The sequence below is a fragment of the Bufo gargarizans genome, chromosome 1 (genome assembly GCF_014858855.1).
Source record: "Bufo gargarizans isolate SCDJY-AF-19 chromosome 1, ASM1485885v1, whole genome shotgun sequence".
NCBI classification, from domain to species: domain Eukaryota; kingdom Metazoa; phylum Chordata; class Amphibia; order Anura; family Bufonidae; genus Bufo; species Bufo gargarizans.
Genome location: NC_058080.1, coordinates 640730732 through 640750229, shown reverse-complemented (window position 1 = coordinate 640750229; position 19498 = coordinate 640730732).

The following is a 19498-nucleotide window of genomic DNA, read 5'->3' as shown; positions in this document are numbered from 1 at the left end:
ATACCAATTATATACTTTCTATATAGTGCATTTGGGTAGTGCAGCATTTGTTTGCGGTTTAGCTGCGTTACCTCAGCTACAGATAGTGACAAACGCTATTGGAACAAATAATTTCAACTGGTGTGATATACCAGTTGCCCCCCAAAAAAACTGATTTAAGCAGGGGTGTGATATACCTTTTTCCACAAATACTGCTCTTCTATAGGGACTTTTGTCACAGGGTCATTTTGAAAATGACAGGCAGAGGAAGAGGTAGGCCATTCCGCAGGGGTGGTAGAGGTAGGGCAGGTGCACCAGGCCGGAGCCTAAGTGGGAAGTTGCAGAAGGTGGGTGCGATTAAGTCAAAGGATACACCAGAATTGGTTGAGTGGCTCACTCAGCCTTTCGCTTCTGCACCCTCCTCATCCTCTCTATTTGCACCCTCTTCACTCTCTTCTCTATGCACCCCCAAAGACACCACCACCACCATATCCCCTCTACTCAAGTCAGATGAATTATTTTCCCATCCATTGCAAGACCTTAGTGATATGCAGCCATTCTTGGCATCAGGAAGAGAAGGTATCAACGGTCGCCACCCAGCAGTCTGACTACTCCAAGATCTCTAATGTCAGTGGTGGTGAAGGTGATGATGATGACATGTCGATGGACGTCACGTGGCTGCCCACAATAGAGGAAGAGGAGGAGAGTTCAGAGGTAGAGACGGAGCAGCAGATAGGGAAGAGAAAGAGGAGAAGCAGGCAGAACTCGCAGTGCACAGGAGGCAAAAAGCAGACTGCTAATGTATCTGGAACGAGCCATCCATTATGCACGGTCGCATCTGGCACTCCCAGGACGGTGGCACATGGGTCCGCAGTGTGGGCTTTTTTAACGTGTCCGCTGCTGACAATAGTGTTGCCATCTGCAGCCTGTGCTGTCAACGAATAAGTCGCCGTAAGCCCAACACTCACCTAGGGATGACCGCCTTAAGAAGGCACCTGACCTCTTATCACCAAGCCCAGTGGGAGCAACACCATCAGATCCCCAAAAGACACACTCCTGGTGCTCCACGTCCTGTCTCTTCTCTTTCTCCTCTCTCCTCGCATTTGACCTTCACTCCACCATTCACCGTGCCATTGTCGAGTTCATCTAGCAAAAGGCAGGCTTCCGTGGCCCAAATGTTTGAGCGAAAAAAGACGCCAGATAACCGAGGAACGAGGAAGTGAGGAACCCCTGTACTACTGGGTGTGCAGGCTTGACCTGTGGCCAGAGCTGGCACAATTTTCCATGGAACTCTTGGCTTGCCCCTTGTCAAGTGTCCTCTCCGAAAGGACGTTCAGTGCAGCAGGCGGGATCCTGACCGATAAGCGCACTCATCTAGCTCACGATAATGTGGACTAACTCACATTTCAAAAAATGAATGAGGCATGGATCTCGAAGGAATTCAACACCTGTGATGACCACATTTAATTGAATTTACATATGCCAGACCACAAATATTCGCCACCAACCAGAACAAATATTGGTTCCTGTCTTATGTAAATACAGCGGCATAAAAGGCCTTTTCTGTCCGTTGAATGCCTAATGTTTTAGTCCTCGGAGGAAATCAACACCTGTGACAACCACGTGTTTTAGATATTATCATTCGGTGTTTTTTCAAGGGGGGGATTTCGTTAGCCATATTTTTAATCCAATTGAATTTTTTTAGTCATTTTAAACATATGTATTTGACCTGTATTTGTAGTAGCCTTCAGTAAAATTGATATCTATTGACCGTCTAAAAGACCTCAAGCCACATACTTACTTGATCTTTTATGCACGATAAATGCATAATTTTTGAGGCCTGTAGTACACTGGCCTCCTGGAAAATTGATATTCAATGACCTTGTAATCTACCTCCAGCCAGATACTTACTTTTATTTTATGTACGCTGAATGCATAATTTTTGGGGCCTGTAGTATACTGCCCTGCTGGAAAATTGATATCCAATGACCATGTAATCTACCTCCAGCCACATACTTACCTGTTCTTTTATGTATGCTGAATGCATCATTTTTGGGGCCTGTAGTACACTGGCCTGCTGGAAAATTGATATCCAATGACCGTGTAATCTACCTCCAGCCACATACATACTTGTTCTTTTATGTACGCTGAATGCATAATTTTTGGGACCAGTAGTATACTGGCCTGCTTGAAAATTGATATCCAATGATAGTGTAATCTTCCTCCAGCCACATACTTACTTTTTCTTTTATTTATGCTGAATGCATCATTTTTGGGGCCAGTAGTACATTGGCTTGCTGGAAAATTAATATCCAATGACTGTGCAATCTACCTCCAGCCACATACCTGTTTTGTTCTTTTATGTACGCTGAATGCATAATTTTTGGGGCCTGTAGTGAACTGGCCTGCTTGAAATTGATATCTAATGATAGTGTATCTGCCTCCAGCCACATACTTTCTTGTTATTTTATGTACGCTGAATGCATAATTTTTGGGGCCTACAGTACACTGGCCTGCTGAAAAATTGATATTCAATAACCATGTAATCTACCTTCAGCCACTTACTTGTTCTTTTATGTACGATGAATACATAATTTTGGGGTCTATAGTACTCTGGCCTGCTGAAAAATGTATATCCAATGACCGTGTAATCTACCTCCAGCCATATACTTACTAGTTTGTTTATGTACGCTGAATGCATAATTTTTGGTGTCTGTAGTACACTGGCCTGCTGAAAAATTGATATCCAATGACCGTGTAGTCTACATACAGCCACATACTTACTTGTTCTTTTTTGTACGCTGAATGCATATTATTTGAGGCCTGTAATACAGTAGCCTGCTGGAAAATTGATATCCGATGACCATATAATCTACCTTCAGCCACTTACGTACTTGCTCTTTTATGTATGCTGAATGCATAATATTTGGGGTCTGTTGTTTACTGGCCTGCTTGATAATTGATATCCAATGATAGTGTAATCTGCCTCCAGCCACATACTTACTTGTTTTTTTTTATGTTTGTTGAATGCATAATTTTTGGGTATTGTAGTATACTGGCCTGCTGGAAAATTGATATCCAATGACCGTGTAATCTGCCTCTAGCCACATACTTACTTGTTTTTTATGTACGTTGAATGCATAATTTTTGGGTATTGTAGTACACTGGCCTGCTGGAAAATTGATATCCAGTGATCCTGTAATCTACCTTCAGCCACTTACGTACTTTTTCTTTTATGTATGAAGAATGCATAATTTTTGGGGCCAGAAGTACACTTGCCTGCTGGAAAATTGATATCCAATGACCATGTAATCTACCTCCAGCCACATACATACTTGTTCTATTATGTACGCTGAATGCATAATTTTTGGGGACTCTAGTACACTGGCCTGCTGGAAAATTGATATCCAATGACCGTGTAATCTACCTGCAGTCACATACTTATTTGTTCTTTTATGTACGCTGAATGCATAATTTTTGGGGCCTTTAGTACACTGGCCTGCTGGAAAATTGATATCCAATGACCGTGTAATCTACCTCCAGTCACATACTTACTAGTTTTTTTTTATGTTTGTTGAATGCATAATTTTTGGGTATTGTAGTATACTGGCCTGCTGGAAAATTGATATCCAATGACCGTGTAATCTGCCTCTAGCCACATACTTACTTGTTTTTTATGTACGTTGAATGCGTAATTTTTGGGATGTGTAGTACACTGGCCTGCTGGAAAATTGATATCCAATAACTGTGTAATCTACCTTAAGCCACTTACTTACTTGTTAATTTATGTATGCTGAATGCATAATATTTGGGGCCTGTAGTATTCTACCTCCAGCCACATACTTACTTGTTCTGTTTTGTACGCTGAATGCATAATTTGTGGGACCTGTAGTACACTGGCCTGCTGGAAAATTGATATCCAATGACCATGTGAGCTTCCTCCAGCCATATACTTACTTGTTCTTTTATGTACACTGAAAGCATAATTTTTGGGACCTGTAGTACACTGGCCTGCTGGAAAATTGATATCCAATGACTGTGTAATCTACCTCCAGCCACATACTTGTTCTTTTATGTATGCTGAATGAATAATAGTTACGGCCTCTGAGGAATTCAACTCCAGTGACGACCACGTGTTATCGAATTTCAACTATGATCATTAGGGGTTTTTTCAAGAGGGGGGATTTCGTTATTCATGTTTTTAATCCAATTTTATATATTTTTTCTTTAAACATATGTTTTACACCTATATTTGTATTAGCCTGCAGTAAAATTGATATCCATTGACCGTGTAATATACCTCCGGCCACAACATCACTTGATCTTTTCTGTCCGGTGAATGCCTAATGTTTGGGGCCTGTAGTTCAGTGGCCTTTCTTTTATGTCAGGTGAATGCCTAATTTTTAAGGCTCGTACTCCCGTGGCCTAAAATAAAAAAAATTCTAGGCTTTAACAGGGCACATTTTAGAGAATTTACCTTTATTACGCATAAAAATGTCCCCTGATTAAGATACATATTTTTTGTTGGAATTTTTTGTTATTGATCCCTCTCTAGTATGTCACTGTCCATGTTGTGCGACTATTTGTACACTTCTACTAAGTATTTGGTGGCTGCAAATATGAGCTGAATGTTTTTCAGATTCGCCTGCCATTAAAGTGAATAGGGTTCGCCGTGAACTTGCGGTTCGCGGACATTTAATCGCATTTGCGAACCGTCCCAGCCGATGTATGTCCATCACTATTTAATACTAGGTATTATTATCGGTTCTTTATATATTAACTTTAAAATTAGCTACTATACAAACTATTATCTTAATCTCTGCTAAATTCACCCATGGTTCTACGATATTTCCTTACCTCCCTCTTACAGACGTGGACAAAATTGTTGGTACCCTTTGGTCAATGAAAGAAAAAGTCACAATGGTCACAGAAATAACTTTAATCTGACAAAAGTAATAATAAATTAAAATTCTATAAATGTTAACCAATGAAAGTCAGACATTGTTTTTCAACCATGCTTCAACAGAATTATGTAAAAAAATAAACTCATGAAACAGGCATGGACAAAAATGATGGTACCCCTAACTTAATATTTTGTTGCGCAACCTTTTGAGGCAATCACTGCAATCAAACGCTTCCTGTAACTGTCAATGAGACATCTGCACCTCTCAGCAGGTATTTTGGCCCACTCCTCATGAGCAAACTGCTCCAGTTGTGTCCGGTTTGAAGGGTGCCTTTTCCAGACTGCATGTTTCAGCTCCTTCCAAAGATGCTCAATAGGATTGAGGTCAGGGCTCATAGAAGGCCACTTTAGAATAGTCCAATTTTTTCCTCTTAGCCATTCTTGGGTGTTTTTAGCGGTGTGTTTTGGGTCATTGTCCTGTTGCAAGACCCATGACCTGCGACTGAGACCAAGCTTTCTGACACTGGCTAGTACATTTCTCTCTAGAATTCCTTGATAGTCTTGAGATTTCATTGTACCCTGCACAGATTCAAGACACCCTGTGCCAGACGCAGCAAAGCAGCCCCAGAACATAACAGAGCCTCCTCCATGTTTCACAGTAGGGACAGTGTTCTTTTCTTGATATGCTTCATTTTTTCGTCTGTGAACATACAGCTGATGTGCCTTGGCAAAAACTTCGATTTTTGTCTCATCTGTCCACAGGACATTCTCCCAGAAGCTTTGTGGCTTGTCAACATGTAGTTTGGCATATTCCAGTCTTGCTTTTTTATGATTCGTTTTCAACAATGGTGTCCTCCTTGGTCGTCTCCCATGTAGTCCACTTTGGCTCAAACAACGACGGATGGTGCGATCTGACACTGATGTTCCTTGAGCATGAAGTTCACCTTGAATCTCTTTAGAAGTCTTTCTAGGCTCTTTTGTTACCATTCGGATTATCCGTCTCTTAGATTTGTCATCAATTTTCCTCCTGCGGCCACGTCCAGGGAGGTTGGCTACAGTCCCATGGATCTTAAACTTATGAATAATATGTGCAACTGTACTCACAGGAACATCTAGTTGCTTGGAGATGGTCTTATAGCCTTTACCTTTAACATGCTTGTCTATAATTTTCTTTCTGATCTCTTGAGACAGCTCTTTCCTTTGCTTCCTCTGGTCCATGTCGAGTGTGGTACACACCATATCACCAAACAACACAGTGATTACCTGGAGCCATATATATAGGCCCAATGGCTGATTACAAGGTTGTAGACACCTGTGATGCTAATTAGTGGACACACCTTGAATTAACATGTCCCTTTGGTCACATTATGTTCTGTGTTTTCTAGGGGTACCATCATTTTTGTCCATGCCTGTTTCATGAGTTTATTTTTTTACATAATTCTGTTGAAGCATGGTTGAAAAACAATGTCTGACTTTCATTGGTTAACATTTATAGAATTTTAATTTATTATTACTTTTGTCAGATTAAAGTTATTTCTGTGACCATTGTGACTTTTTCTTTCATTGACCAAAGGGTACCAACAATTTTGTCCACGTCTGTATATTTCTTCTGTCTTCAGTGCCAGTGGCAATAATAAGCAACTGTAGCTTAAGGTGTCTGCAGTCAGTCCAAAAGGCCTAACATTTTTTTTTCACTGATAAAAGTTTACTTTGATGTACTGTATATCCACATTTAAGTTAAGAACTGCAGAATAAAATCCAGCAATTTATATTATTAGAGTACTCATTTATGTAACTTGAATAAGTTGAAAGTCCCTGGCGCAATAGAATTGGTAACAGAAGACATTAAGTCATCCAAATTAATTTCAGTTTTTGAGTGTCTGTTTTAACATTTGTAATTAAATTACATTGAGTAATTGTAAAGAATCAAGCAACATTATTCTTGTTAACAGCTCAGTATGCCTTCCCATGAGAAAATATAAAATTGGTGAAGTACGCAGAGGCAGAGAGACTAACACATAACAGGCCAAGGTGAAAGGTGCAAATTAAATTAGTTTACCACAAAAGGGAAATGTTTTCACCTTCTGTTTGGATGTCATGGCAGTGAGTAAAAAGTATGTGGGGATGAAAAATGGACATGTGAATTCACATAAACTGCCATTCAGCAGTTCTGACTCCTAGATTGCACAGATAACCTAAGGGACCAGAACAGTCATCGAAGGTTTCTTATTCAGTTATTGAACTAAATGTTTAAGTGAACTAAATGCTGTATACACTACTCACAAAAAGTTAAGGATATTTGGCTTGCGGGTGAAATTTCATGATGAACCTAAAATGCACTCTAAACTATACAGGCGGACTTAATGTGACCTTCTCTAAACTTTTGAATGCATATGTCCCACTGTTCAATGTTTCAGTACTTTTTGCACAACTTGCTGTTCTCTAACATGAAGTTTAAAGGCAAAATTGATCCATAAATCACCCAATAAATTTCCTGGTTCAATTAGAATTGGTATTTAAACAGTCTTCCTCATCATGCTGTTCACATTTTAACGTAATGAGACAAATACAACACCTAAAAATTAATCAATAGTACCTCGCCATTGCGAGGCTTCAAGCAGGATGTTCTCCGACAGAAGTGGCCATTGAGCTTAGAGTGTCACATAGTGTCATCAGTAGGTTTATTGTGAACAATGCCCTGTGGAACCGGATGAGGAATGCCACACAACTCCAGGCACATTTAAGGGATGAGTTAGGCACACAAGTGTCACTTCAGTGTGGTCTGCATGCAAGACAACCTGCAAGGGTACCTGACCACACCACCAGGCACAGGTGTCATTGTATTGCATGGGCCAGGGAACATCTACGCTGGATGAGGGACCAGTGGGCCTCAGTGCTGTTCACTGATGAAAGTTGATTCATGCTGAGCAGAAATGATGACCGCCAACGATGTTGGAAATTTCAAGGAGAGCGCTATGCATCAGCCACTGTTGTCACTAGACGAGCCTTTGGTGGTAGTGGTGTTACAGTGTGGGAAGGGTCAATTTAGAACTGCCCTACACTTTGTGAATGGTACACTGACAAGCCCATACTACGTGAATAACATCATTAATCCAGTCATTGTGCCTCTGCACGAACAAGGCAGGCTGAATTTTATCTTCATGGACAAAAATACGCCAGCTCATCAAGGTCTCATCATTAGGGAACGGTTGCTGAAGACTAGGGTACCTGAAATGGAGTGGCCAATTTTTCCAGACATTAAAGGGGTTCTGCAATTTGATGATGATCTATCCTCTGGATCAACTGTTTGAGAAGGCAGCGGAGCTCCAGTGGCACCGCGGCCTTCTCACTGTTTACCACAGGCCCAGTGACGTCACTAGTATCAACTGGCCTGGGCGGGGCTAAGCTCTATTCAAGTGAACAGAACTTAGCCGCACCCAGGCCAGTGATACTGGCCCAGGCCAGAAGATAGATCATCAGTTTAAACAAACTGCAGAACCCCTTTAATCCCATTGAAAAACTATAGGATCAGCTGAGTCGCTGTGTAAAGGTTTATAACTCACGTACTCCAGAACCTCAATGTGGGCTGCTCTTCAAAAAAAAGTGGAATGCCATGTCTCAGCAGACAAGTCAACTTGTGAACCGCATGAAACGTAGTTGTCAAGCTGTAATTGATGCGCAAGGCCACATGACAAGTTATTGAGACATTTACATTTTTTGTGGGGATATACCCACCACTGTTGTTGGCTTTTGTTTCAATAAATTGTTTGAGATGAGGAAATGACCATTGCATGCTTCTACTTAAATGCCCTACTTTCTTGAACAAATATCACTGTAGCGTGGACTTTTTACGTTTTCCATATATTTTACCAGAAAGCCAAATATCCCTAACCTTTTGTGAGTAGTGCATATTGTGACAGAATATTTTAAATACAAGCATCAAAAACAAGGTGTATTATAGCTTATATTATACAGAAATATTCACTGTAAAAGATTATTATATTCTTTACCTATCCAGCTTTTACTTTTAAATTTACAAGTAGGAAAAAATCCTCCCTGCTTCCATTCCTATTCCATTTCCTAATATTCCATGAAACTGTCTAAGACTGGTTTCACGTTAGTGTTAAAACTAGAGGAACAACCTGCTGAAGTTCATTGTATCCGGCTTGACTATAATGAGACCCAGTGGGTACACGGCCATTTTCTGCCATGAGTGCCGGAATTCAGTCTGACAAAAAACGGTGTTTGCAAAGGGGGTGGGGAAAAAGCAGTATCTGGCTATGGAGGATACTATGAACTCCGTCAGGCTAATATCTCATACCATTATCAAATCTATGTGGCTGGCTTGGTCCTAAATGTTCTAGTAGTTGATGTGTTATCAAATAGCACTGTCACTGTCACGCCTTCAGCAGTTTGTTATTGTTAATTTATGCACAGTTAGTATGCTTTATAATCTATAGATCTCTGCTTATTGTGTAAGTGCACCATCTAGTGGCCGTTTACATACACTGCAGCTCTTCACACTAGAAGTTTGACCTACTATAACTTCCATAACTTATAGCCTATGAACTCTAGTGACATCATCAGCCCTGCACATAGCAGCCATTCACAGCCACCATTACAGACGTATCCAGATGGTCTGGTAGTGTCCTGATTAGAGTTGAGCGAACACCTGGATGTTCGGGTTCGAGAAGTTCGGCCGAACATCCCGGAAATGTTCGGGTTCGGGATCCGAACCCGATCCGAACTTCGTCCCGAACCCGAACCCCATTGAAGTCAATGGGGACCCGAACTTTTCGGCACTAAAAAGGCTGTAAAACAGCCCAGGAAAGAGCTAGAGGGCTGCAAAAGGCAGCAACATGTAGGTAAATCCCCTGCAAACAAATGTGGATAGGGAAATGAATTAAAATAAAAATTAAATAAATAAAAATTAACCAAAATCAATTGGAGAGAGGTTCCATAGCAGAGAATCTGGCTTCCCGTCACCCACCACTGGAACAGTCCATTCTCAGATATTTAGGCCCCGGCACCCAGGCAGAGGAGAGAGGTCCCGTAACAGAGAATCTGTCTTCATGTCAGCAGAGAATTAGTCTGCATGTCATAGCAGAGAATGAGGCTTCACGTCAGCCACCACTGCAACAGTCCATTGGCATATATTTAGGCCCAGCACCCAGGCAGAGGAGGGAGGTCCCGTAACAGAGAATCTGTCTTCATGTCAGCAGAGAATTAGTCTGCATGTCATAGCAGAGAATGAGGCTTCACGTCAGCCACCACTGCAACAGTCCATTGGCATATATTTAGGCCCAGCACACACACAGGCAGAGGAGAGAGGTCCCGTAACAGAGAATCTGGCTTCATGTCAGCAGACAATCAGTCTGCATGTCATAGCAGAGAATGAGGCTTCACGTCAGCCACCACTGCAACAGTCCATTGGCATATATTTAGGCCCAGCACACACACAGGCAGAGGAGAGAGGTCCCGTAACAGAGAATCTGTCTTCATGTCAGCAGAGAATTAGTCTGCATGTCATAGCAGAGAATGAGGCTTCACGTCAGCCACCACTGCAACAGTCCATTGGCATATATTTAGGCCCAGCACACACACAGGCAGAGGAGAGAGGTCCGGTAACAGAGAATCTGGCTTCATGTCAGCAGAGAATCAGTCTGCATGTCATAGCAGAGAATGAGGCTTCACGTCAGCCACCACTGCAACAGTCCATTGGCATATATTTAGGCCCAGCACACACACAGGCAGAGGAGAGAGGTCCCGTAACAGAGAATCTGGCTTCATGTCAGCAGAGAATCAGTCTGCATGTCATAGCAGAGAATGAGGCTTCACGTCAGCCACCACTGCAACAGTCCATTGGCATATATTTAGGCCCAGCACACACACAGGCAGAGGAGAGAGGTCCCGTAACAGAGAATCTGTCTTCATGTCAGCAGAGAATCAGTCTGCATGTCATAGCAGAGAATGAGGCTTCACGTCAGCCACCACTGCAACAGTCCATTGGCATATATTTAGGCCCATCACCCAGGCAGAGGAGGGAGGTCCCGTAACAGAGAATCTGTCTTCATGTCAGCAGAGAATTAGTCTGCATGTCATAGCAGAGAATGAGGCTTCACGTCAGCCACCACTGCAACAGTCCATTGGCATATATTTAGGCCTAGCACACAGGCAGAGCAGAGAGGTCCCGTAACAGACAATCTGGCTTCATGACAGCAGAGAATCAGTCTGCATGTCATAGCAGAGAATGAGGCTTCACGTCACCCACCACTGCAACAGTCCATTGGCATATATTTAGGCCTAGCACACAGGCAGAGCAGAGAGGTCCCGTAACAGACGATCTGGCTTCATGTCAGCAGAGAATCAGTCTGCATGTCATAGCAGAGAATGAGGCTTCACGTCAGCCACCACTGCAACAGTCCATTGGCATATATTTAGGCCTAGCACACAGGCAGAGGAGAGAGGTCCCGTAACAGACAATCTGGCTTCATGTCAGCAGAGAATCAGTCTGCATGTCATAGCAGAGAATGAGGCTTCACGTCAGCCACCACTGCAACAGTCCATTGGCATATATTTAGGCCTAGCACACAGGCAGAGCAGAGAGGTCCCGTAACAGACAATCTGGCTTCATGACAGCAGAGAATCAGTCTGCATGTCATAGCAGAGAATGAGGCTTCACGTCACCCACCACTGCAACAGTCCATTGGCATATATTTAGGCCTAGCACACAGGCAGAGCAGAGAGGTCCCGTAACAGACGATCTGGCTTCATGTCAGCAGAGAATCAGTCTGCATGTCATAGCAGAGAATGAGGCTTCACGTCACCCACCACTGCAACAGTCCATTGGCATATATTTAGGCCTAGCACACAGGCAGAGCAGAGAGGTCCCGTAACAGACAATCTGGCTTCATGTCAGCAGAGAATCAGTCTGCATGTCATAGCAGAGAATCAGGCTTCACGTCAGCCACCACTGCAACAGTCCATTGTCATAAATTTAGGCCCAGCACCCAGGCAGAGGAGAGAGGTCCCGTAACAGACAATCTGGCTTCATGTCAGCAGAGAATTAGTCTGCATGTCATAGCAGAGAATCAGGCTTCATGTCAGCCACCACTGCAACAGTCCATTGGCATATATTTAGGCCTAGCACACAGGCAGAGGAGAGGTTCATTCAACTTTGGGTAGCCTCGCAATATAATGGTAAAATGAAAATAAAAATAGGATTGAATGAGGAAGTGCCCTGGAGTCCAATAATATATGGTTATGGGGAGGTAGTTAATGTCTAATCTGGACAAGGGACGGACAGGTCCTGTGGGATCCATGCCTGGTTCATTTTTATGAACGTCAGCTTGTCCACATTGGCTGTAGACAGGCGGCTGCGTTTGTCTGTAATGACGCCCCCTGCCGTGCTGAATACACGTTCAGACAAAACGCTGGCTGCCGGGCAGGCCAGCACCTCCAAGGCATAAAAGGCTAGCTCTGGCCACGTGGACAATTTAGAGACCCAGAAGTTGAATGGGGCCGAACCATCAGTCAGTACGTGGAGGGGTGTGCACACGTACTGTTCCACCATGTTAGTGAAATGTTGCCTCCTGCTAACACGTTGCGTATCAGGTGGTGGTGCAGTTAGCTGTGGCGTGTTGACAAAAGTTTTCCACATCTCTGCCATGCTAACCCTGCCCTCAGAGGAGCTGGCCGTGACACAGCTGCCTTGGCGACCTCTTGCTCCTCCTCTGCCTTGGCCTTGGGCTTCCACTTGTTCCCCTGTGACATTTGGGAATGCTCTCAGTAGCGCGTCTACCAACGTGCGCTTGTACTCGCGCATCTTCCTATCACGCTCCAGTGCAGGAAGTAAGGTGGGCACATTGTCTTTGTAGCGTGGATCCAGCAGGGTGGCAACCCAGTAGTCCGCACAGGTTAAAATGTGGGCAACTCTGCTGTCGTTGCGCAGGCACTGCAGCATGTAGTCGCTCATGTGTGCCAGGCTGCCCAGGGGTAAGGACAAGCTGTCCTCTGTGGGAGGCGTATCGTCATCGTCCTGCCTTTCCCCCCAGCCACGCACCAGTGATGGACCCGAGCTGCGTTGGGTGCCACCCCGCTGTGACCATGCTTCATCCTCATCCTCCTCCACCTCCTCCTCATCCTCGTCCTCCTCGTCCTCCAGTAGTGGGCCCTGGCTGGCCACATTTGTACCTGGCCTCTGCTGTTGCCAAAAACCTCCCTCTGAGTCACTTCGAAGAGACTGGCCTGAAAGTGCTAAAAATGACCCCTCTTCCTCCTCCTCCTCCTCCTCCTGGGCCACCTCCTCTTCCATCATCGCCCTAAGTGTTTTCTCAAGGAGACATAGAAGTGGTATTGTAACGCTGATAACGGTGTCATCGCCACTGGCCATGTTGGTGGAGTACTCGAAACAGCGCAACAGGGCACACAGGTCTCGCATGGAGGCCCAGTCATTGGTGGTGAAGTGGTGCTGTTCTGTAGTGCGACTGACCCGTGCGTGCTGCAGCTGAAACTCCACTATGGCCTGCTGCTGCTCGCACAGTCTGTCCAGCATGTGCAAGGTGGAGTTCCACCTGGTGGGCACGTCGCATATGAGGCGGTGAGCGGGAAGGCCGAAGTTACGCTGTAGCGCAGACAGGCGAGCAGCAGCAGGATGTGAACGCCGGAAGCGCGAACAGACGGCCCGCACTTTATGCAGCAGCTCTGACATGTCGGGGTAGTTGTGAATGAACTTCTGCACCACCAAATTCAGCACATGCGCCAAGCAAGGGATGTGCGTCAAATTGGCTAGTCCCAGAGCTGCAACGAGATTTCGCCCATTATCACACACCACCAGGCCGGGCTTGAGGCTCACCGGCAGCAACCACTCGTCGGTCTGTTGTTCTATACCCCGCCACAACTCCTGTGCGGTGTGGGGCCTGTCCCCCAAACATATGAGTTTCAGAATGGCCTGCTGACGTTTACCCCGGGCTGTGCTGAAGTTGGTGGTGAAGGTGTGTGGCTGACTGGATGAGCAGGTGGAAGAAGAGGAGGAGGAAGCCGAGAAGGAGGAGGTGGCAACAGGAGGCAAAGAATGTTGCCCTGCGATCCTTGGCGGCGGAAGGACGTGCGCCAAACAGCTCTCCGCCTGGGGCCCAGCTGCCACTACATTTACCCAGTGTGCAGTTAGGGAGATATAGCGTCCCTGGCCGTGCTTACTGGTCCACGTATCTGTGGTTAGGTGGACCTTGCTACAGATGGCGTTGCGCAGTGCACACTTGATTTTATCGGATACTTGGTTGTGCAGGGAAGGCACGGCTCTCTTGGAGAAGTAGTGCCGGCTGGGAACAACATACTGTGGGACAGCAAGCGACATGAGCTGTTTGAAGCTGTCTGTGTCCACCAGCCTAAATGACAGCATTTCATAGGCCAGTAGTTTAGAAATGCTGGCATTCAGGGCCAGGGATCGAGGGTGGCTAGGTGGGAATTTACGCTTTCTATCAAATGTTTGTGAGATGGAGAGCTGAACGCTGGCGTGTGACATGGTTGAGACGCTTGGTGACGGAGGTGGTGGTGGTGGTGTTGGTGGTACATCCCCTGTTTGCTGGGCGGCAGGTGCCAACGTTCCTCCAGAGGCGGAGGAAGAGGCCGAGGCGGCAGCAGCAGAATAGGCCGAGGCGGCAGCAGCAGAAGAGGTAGCAGGGGGAGCCTGAGTGACTTCCTTGGTTTTAAGGTGTTTACTCCACTGCAGTTCATGCTTTGCATGCAGGTGCCTGGTCATGCAGGTTGTGCTCAGGTTCAGAACGTTAATGCCTCGCTTCAGGCTCTGATGGCACAGCGTGCAAACCACTCGGGTCTTGTCGTCAGCACATTGTTTGAAGAAGTGCCATGCCAGGGAACTCCTTGAAGCTGCCTTTGGGGTGCTCGGTCCCAGATGGCGGCGGTCAGTAGCAGGCGGAGTCTCTTGGCGGCGGGTGTTCTGCTTTTGCCCACTGCTCCCTCTTTTGCTACGCTGTTGGCTCGGTCTCACCACTGCCTCTTCCTCCGAACTGTGAAAGTCAGTGGCACGACCTTCATTCCATGTGGGGTCTAGGACCTCATCGTCCCCTGCATCGTCTTCCACCCAGTCTTGATCCCTGACCTCCTGTTCAGTCTGCACACTGCAGAAAGACGCAGCAGTTGGCACCTGTGTTTCGTCATCATCAGAGACATGCTGAGGTGGTATTCCCATGTCCTCATCATCAGGAAACATAAGTGGTTGTGCGTCAGTGCATTCTATGTCTTTCACCGCTGGGGAAGGGCTAGGTGGATGCCCTTGGGAAACCCTGCCAGCGGAGTCTTCAAACAGCATAAGAGACTGCTGCATAACTTGAGGCTGAGACAGTTTCCCTGGTATGCATGGGGGTGATGTGACAGACTGATGGGGTTGGTTTTCAGGCGCCATCTGTGCGCTTTCTGCAGAAGACTGGGTGGGAGATAATGTGAACGTGCTGGATCCACTGTCGGCCACCCAATTGACTAATGCCTGTACCTGCTCAGGCCTTACCATCCTTAGAACGGCATTGGGCCCCACCATATATCGCTGTAAATTCTGGCGGCTACTGGGACCTGAGGTAGTTGGTACACTAGGACGTGTGGATGTGGCAGAACGGCCACGTCCTCTCCCAGCACCAGAGGGTCCACTAACACCACCACGACCATGTCCACGTCCGCGTCCCTTACTAGATGTTTTTCTCATTGTTATGGTTCACCACAACAACAAATATATTATTTGGCCCAATGTATTGTATTCAAATTCAGCGGGATATAAATTTGAGGCCTAGTATTTAGGCGCTGGGTGACCGGTATGGATTTAGTGACAGAATTAGACTTGGAAATGCACAGAAGCGTGTGTGTGTGAAGTTATTCTGAATGACCCAATGTGCACCTTGAATATTATATACCCTTTTAGGGATAGATTTCAAATAGCTCTGATATAGCAGAAACCACTAAATTATGAAATTGCTAAATTGGGAATTGTATTTCAACCCAGAACAAAAAATGTGCTTTGACGGACACTAAATAACTTTCCCAGCCACAACAGGACAGCGTTAACGAGAGATTTAGCAGGATATAAATTTGAGGCCTAGTATTTAGGCGCTGGGTGACCGGTATGGATTTAGTGACAGAATTAGACTTGGAAATGCACAGAAGCGTGTGTGTGTGAAGTTATTCTGAATGACCCAATGTGCACCTTGAATATTATATACCCTTTTAGGGATAGATTTCAAATAGCTCTGATATAGCAGAAACCACTAAATTATGAAATTGCTAAATTGGGAATTGTATTTCAACCCAGAACAAAAAATGTGCTTTGACGGACACTAAATAACTTTCCCAGCCACAACAGGACAGCGTTAACGAGAGATTTAGCAGGATATAAATTTGAGGCCTAGTATTTAGGCGCTGGGTGACCGGTATGGGTTTAGTGACAGAATTAGACTTAGAAATACACAGTAGCGGGTGTGTGTGAAGTTATTCTGAATGACCCAATGTGCACCTTGAATATTATATACCCTTTTAGGGATAGATTTCAAATAGCTCTGATATAGCAGAAACCACTAAATTATGAAATTGCTAAATTGGGAATTGTATTTCAACCCAGAACAAAAAATGTGCTTTGACGGACACTAAATAACTTTCCCAGCCACAACAGGACAGCGTTAACGAGAGATTTAGCAGGATATAAATTTGAGGCCTAGTATTTAGGCGCTGGGTGACAGGTATGGGTTTAGTGACAGAATTAGACTTGGAAATACACAGTAGCGGGTGTGTGTGAAGTTATTCTGAATGACCCAATGTGCACCTTGAATATTATATACCCTTTTAGGGATAGATTTCAAATAGCTCTGATATAGCAGAAACCACTAAATTATGAAATTGCTAAATTGGGAATTGTATTTCAACCCAGAACAAAAAATGTGCTTTGACGGACACTAAATAACTTTCCCAGCCACAACAGGACAGCGTTAACGAGAGATTTAGCAGGATATAAATTTGAGGCCTAGTATTTAGGCGCTGGGTGACAGGTATGGGTTTAGTGACAGAATTAGACTTAGAAATACACAGTAGCGGGTGTGTGTGAAGTTATTCTGAATGACCCAATGTGCACCTTGAATATTATATACCCTTTTAGGGATAGATTTCAAATAGCTCTGATATAGCAGAAACCACTAAATTATGAAATTGCTAAATTGGGAATTGTATTTCAACCCAGAACAAAAAATGTGCTTTGACGGACACTAAATAACTTTCCCAGCCACAACAGGACAGCGTTAACGAGAGATTTAGCAGGATATAAATTTGAGGCCTAGTATTTAGGCGCTGGGTGACAGGTATGGGTTTAGTGACAGAATTAGACTTAGAAATACACAGTAGCGGGTGTGTGTGAAGTTATTCTGAATGACCCAATGTGCACCTTGAATATTATATACCCTTTTAGGGATAGATTTCAAATAGCTCTGATATAGCAGAAACCACTAAATTATGAAATTGCTAAATTGGGAATTGTATTTCAACCCAGAACAAAAATGTGCTTTGACGGACACTAAATAACTTTCCCAGCCACAACAGGACAGCGTTAACGAGAGATTTAGCAGGATATAAATTTGAGGCCTAGTATTTAGGCGCTGGGTGACAGGTATGGGTTTAGTGACAGAATTAGACTTGGAAATACACAGTAGCGGGTGTGTGTGAAGTTATTCTGAATGACCCAATGTGCACCTTGAATATTATATACCCTTTTAGGGATAGATTTCAAATAGCTCTGATATAGCAGAAACCACTAAATTATGAAATTGCTAAATTGGGAATTGTATTTCAACCCAGAACAAGAAATGTGCTTGAACGGACACTAAATAACTCGCCCAGCTACAGCACTAAGGACAGATTTAGCTGGATATAAATTTGAGGCCTAGTATTTAGGCGCTGGGTGACAGGTATGGGTTTAGTGACAGAATTAGACTTGGAAATGCACAGTAGCGGGTGTGTGAAGTTATTCTGAATGTCCCTATGTGCACCTTCAATATGATCTACCCTTTTAGGGATAGATTTCAAATAGCTCTGATATAGCAGAAACCACTAAATTATGAAATTGCTAAATTGGGAATTGTATTTCAACCCAGAACAAGAAATGTGCTTGAACGGACACTAAATAACTCGCCCAGCTACAGCACTAACGACAGATTTAGCTGGATATGAATTTGAGGCCTAGTATTTAGGCGCTGGGTGACAGGTATGGGTTTAGTGACAGAATTAGACTTGGAAATACACAGTAGCGGGTGTGTGTGAAGTTATTCTGAATGACCCAATGTGCACCTTGAATATTATATACCCTTTTAGGGATAGATTTCAAATAGCTCTGATATAGCAGAAACCACTAAATTATGAAATTGCTAAATTGGGAATTGTATTTCAACCCAGAACAAGAAATGTGCTTGAACGGACACTAAATAACTCGCCCAGCTACAGCACTAACGACAGATTTAGCTGGATATGAATTTGAGGCCTAGTATTTAGGCGCTGGGTGACAGGTATGGGTTTAGTGACAGAATTAGACTTGGAAATAGACAGTAGCGGGTGTGTGAAGTTATTCTGAATGACCCTATGTGCACCTTGAATATTATATACCCTTTTAGGGATAGATTTCAAATAGCTCTGATACAGCAGAAACCACTAAATTTTTAAATTGCTAAATTGGGAATTGTATTTCAACCCAGAACAAAAAATGTGCTTTGACGGTCACTAAATAACTTTCCCAGCCACAACAGGACAGCGGTAACGAGAGATTTAGCGGGATATAAATTTGAGGCCTAGTATTTAGGCGCTGGGTGACCGGTATGGATTTAGTGACAGAATTAGACTGGGATATGGCCAAAAAATAACCACACTATTGCTGGTTAAATGCACTTGGTGATGGGCGCAGCTTGCCCCTGATGTAGTATATGGCCAAAAAATGAACAGACTATTGCTGGTTAAATGCACTTGGTGTCACAGCTTGACCAACCACACTACTGAGGGTTAAATGCACTTGGTGACGGGCGCAGCTTGCCCCTGATGTAGTATATGGCCAAAAAATGAACAGACTATTGCTGGTTAAATGCACTTGGTGACGGGCGCAGCTTGCCCCTGATTTAGTATATGGCCAAAAAATGAACAGACTATTGCTGGTTAAATGCACTTGGTGTGATAGCTTGACCAACCACACTACTGAGGGTTAAATGCACTTGGTGACGGGCGCAGCTTGCCCCTGATGTAGTATATGGCCAAAAAATAAACAGACTATTGCTGGTTAAATGCACTTGGTGTGACAGCTTCACCCTGATGTAGGCTTTAGCCAAAAAACAAACGCACCATTGAGGGTTAAATGCACTTGGTGACAGGCGCAGCTTGCCCCTGATGTAGTATATGGCCAAAAAATAAACAGACTATTGCTGGTTAAATGCACTTGGTGTGACAGCTTCACCCTGATGTAGGCTTTAGCCAAAAAACAACCACACCATTGAGGGTTAAATGCACTTGGTCGCAGCTTGTGCTGGCGCACCACAAGACACAAAATGGCCGCCGATCACCCCAGAAAAATGTGACTGACAAACGGTC